The sequence below is a fragment of the Rhinopithecus bieti genome, unplaced genomic scaffold (genome assembly GCF_001698545.2).
Source record: "Rhinopithecus bieti isolate Rb0 unplaced genomic scaffold, ASM169854v2 scaffold_20891, whole genome shotgun sequence".
In the NCBI taxonomy this organism is placed as follows: Eukaryota; Metazoa; Chordata; class Mammalia; order Primates; family Cercopithecidae; genus Rhinopithecus; species Rhinopithecus bieti.
In genome coordinates this window covers 1,035,491-1,039,670 of record NW_016810137.1, presented here as the reverse complement: position 1 = coordinate 1,039,670, position 4,180 = coordinate 1,035,491, and positions in this window count along the sequence as shown.

The window sequence follows — 4,180 nt, the reverse complement described above, 5'->3', positions numbered from 1 at the left end:
GGTAAGGATGAACTAGTTTCTAACTACAGAAATCAACTCTGCTTGGCAGTCCTCTATTGAGTGTCTACTATGTTCAAGCATCTTATCCTACCAACTGCACATTTGCTTAATACAGGTCAGAATAAGAGAAATGCCCTAAGTGCTACAAAGAGCTGGGGTGCTTTTGCAGGAGCTGGGAGAGGGGAGAACATTTTGATGCCAACTATATGATAGGCACTGAACCAGATGCTTTACATACTTATTTAATCTTTACAGGAACTCTGTAAGAGAGTTATTTTTCTTCACATTTTATAGATGAAAATGAAACACAGGTTAAAAAATGCCTTCATCATACAATCATAGAACTAGTGTTACTGAGACTGTATTTCTGAAACTTTATTTTAATTTCAAAATTTAAAAAATTTTAAATTTATCCATCCAATGACCTATCAATATTTTTTATTTTAGTATTTTTTTTTTTGAGACAGGGTCTCCATCATCCAGGCTGGAGTGCAGTGGCACGATCATGGCTTACTTGCAGCCTCAATCTCCTGGGACCAAGCAATCCTCCCACCTCAGCCTCCTGAGTAGCTGGGACTACAGGCACATGCCACCATACCTGGCTAATTAAAAAAAAAAAAAATTTTTTTTGTAGAGACGTGGTCTCACTATGTTGCCCAGACCAGTCTCTCACACTCCAAGGGATGCTCCCACCTCAGCCTCTCAAAGTGTGGATATTGCAGGTATGAGCCACCATGCCCAGCCTTCTGAGACTTTATTACTGCTGACTTAAAGCCTGGTTCTTCCTACCCCAGTAAGAAGGGGGTAAGGTGAAGGGCGAAACAGGGAGATTTGATGAAGGCAGGGTCACACTGGACCCAGCTGGTAGGCCAGACTAGTGGAGCAGTGTGATGTCTAGAGTCACCCTTCCAGGTAGTCCGGCACACAACTTGATGGTGTGAATGTGGACAGTGGGATCCAGAGGGAGTCAGACTTGTACCTTATTTTTTTGTTTCATCATAAAACTCAAATGTATTTTAAACTCTAAAATCAAGAGGAAAGATTACAAAGATTGATATCAGAAAGTAAAGTAAGGGATGAAGAAGTGGTAGAGGGTTGGAGGGAAGTGCTAGTTTAAATAGTGAAATCAAGGAATGCTTTTCTGAGGAAGTGGCATTTGAGCAGGAACCTGAATGGAGTGAGAAAATCAGCCACATAGAGATCTGGGAGAAAGTTTACAAAACCAAAAATTGGCATTGTTTATTGTACTCCATATTGGAAACCACCCAAATTTCCATTAAATACTAAGTAACTATAGTTTGCAAAATAATGAGCTGGAACTATATGTACAAAATGAAAAGATGTCTATAAGATAATGGAGAAAAGGGCCAGTTGTGGTGGCTCATGCCTGTAATCCCAGCACTTTGGGAGGCCAAGGCACATGGATCACTTTAGGTCAGGAGTTCTAGACCAGCCTGATCAACATGGTAAAATCCAGACCATACTAAAATTACAAAAATTAGCCAGGTGTGGTGGTGCATGCCTGTAATCCCAGCTACTCGGGAGGCTGAGGTGAGAGAACCACTTGAACCCTGGAGGCAGAGGTTGCAGTGAGCTGAGATTGTACCACTGCACTCCAGCCTGGGTGACAGAGTGAGACTGTGTCTCAAAAAACAAACACACAAAAACATATAATGGAGAAAAGTTGCAAAACTATATAATGATTCCATTAAAACAAACAAATGAGAAAATTAACCTAAAGCAAACATATTTATCACAGGGAGAACATCTGAAGAAATACAAAAAATTGAAAATTGGGCCGGGCATAGTGGCTCACATCTGTAATGCCAGCACTTTGGGAGGCCGAGGCGGGTGGATCACTTGAGGTCAGGAGTTCCAGACCAGCCTGGCAAACATGGTGAAACCCCATCTGTACCAAAAATACAAAACTTAGCTGAGTGTGATGATGAATGCCTGTAATTCCAGCTAGCTACTGGAGAAGCTGAGGTACAAAAATCGCTTGAATCTGGGAGGTAGATGTTGAAGTGAGCCAAGATCATACCACTGCACTCCAGCCTGGGTGACAGAGCGAGACTGTCTAAAAACAAAACAAAACAAAAATTGAAAATTGGATGGTTGGAAGCAAGATGGCTGAATAGAAGCCTCCATCAATCATCCTCCCCACAGGAACACCAAACTGAATAATTATCTACACAAAAAAGCACCATCATAAGAACCAAAAATCAGGTGAGCGATCATAGTACCTGGTTTTAACTTCATGTCACTGAAAGAGCCACTGAAGAGGGTAAGAAATAGTCTTGAATTGTGCAGTCTTGACAGGACCCTTCCCCCACTCCCCAGCAGCTGCTGCATGGCACAGAGAGACAATCTGTGTGCTTCAGGGAGGGCGAGTACAGCGATTGTGGGATTTTGCGTTGGAACACAGTGCTGCCAACACTGGGCAGAACTCCACCAGTGCCCATAGAGGCAGCATTAGACCAGCCTTACCCAGAGGGGAATCACTCATCCTAGTGGTCAGGACTCGAGTTTTGCCAAGCCTTGCCACCACAGGCTAATGTTCTCTGGGGTCCTAAATAAAATTGGAAGGCTGTCTGGGCCACAAGGACTGCAAATCTTAGGCAAGGCTTAGTCCTGTGTTGATCTCAGAGCCAGTGGATTTGGGAGCCATACAACTTAGTAAGACACCAGCTGGGGCAGTCAGGGGAGTACTTGTGCCACCCCTCCTTCAAGTTCAGGCAGCACAGTTTGCAAATCCACAAGAGATCCCTTCCTTCCACTTGAGGAGAGAGAAGAGTAAAGAAAACGTTGTCTTGCAACTTGGATGCCAGCTCAACCACATTAGGAAAGGGCGCTGGGCAGAGTTGTGGGGCCCCCGTTCTAGGACCTAGCTCCTAGATGACATTTCTAGACACAACCTGGGCTAGAAGGGAACCTGCTGCCTTGAAGGGAAGGACCCAGTCCTGGCAAGATTTATCACCGGCTAACTTAAGAACCCTATATAAGCAGCAGTGGTAACCAAGTAGTACATGCTGTGAGCCTTCAGTGAGACTGAGATGTGCCAGCTTCAGGTCTGACCCAGCACAGGAGCAGGGGTGGTGGCCACAGGGGTGCTTGTTTAACCTCTCCACCATCTAGGCAGCTCAGCACAGAGAGAGAGAGAGATGCTGTTTGTTTGGGAGAAAGTATGGGGTCAGGTGCAGTGGCTCATGCCTGTAATCTCAGCATTTCGAGAGGCTGAGGCAGGTGGATCAGTTAAGGCCAGGAGTTCAAGACCAGCGTGGGCAACATAGCAAAAACCTGTCTCTACTAAAAATACAAAAATTAGCTGGGCATGGTGGCGCATGCCTATAATCCCAGCTACTCCAGAGGCTGAGGCATAAGAATTGCTTGAACCCAGGAGGCGCAGGTTGCAGTGAGCCCAGATTGCACCACTGTATTCCACCCTGGGTGACAGAGTGAGACCCTGTGAGAAAAGAAAGAAAGAGAGAAAGAGAGAAAGGAAGGGAGGAAGGGAGGAAGGGGAGGAAAAAAGGAAAAGAAAAGAAGGAATATAATGTATGAGCAAAGAATGAGAGTCTCTGCCTGATAATCCAAAGACTTCTTCCAGGCCTTATTCAAGGTAACCAAGGTGGTACCTCTATGAGTCTGCAAGAACCATGGCGTTACTGGGTTACATTGTGGGTTACCCACTAGTGGCCCACTAATGACCAAAAACTTAAGTCACAACACTCAAGTCTCTTCAAATACCTGGAAAGCCTTCCCAAAAGGGACAGGTACAAACAAGCCCAGATTATGAAGGATACAATAAATACCTAGCTCTTCAATGTCCAGACACTGACAAACATCCGCAGGAATCAAGACCATCCAGGGCAATAGACACCAGGGACTAATCCCAGAGAGAGAGAGAAATTTGACCTTTCAGACAGAGAATTCAAAATAGCTGTCTTGAAGAAACTCGAAGAAATTCAAGATAACACAGAGAAGGAATTCAGAATCCATTAGATAAATTTAACAAAGAAATAGAAATAATTAAAAAGAATTGAGCAGAAATCCTAGAGTCAAAAAATGCATTTGACATACTGAAAAACTTATCAGAGTATTTTAATAGCAGAATTGATCAAGCAGAAGAATTAGTGAACTTGAAGATAGGCTGTTTGAAAATACACAGTCAAAAGGTCCT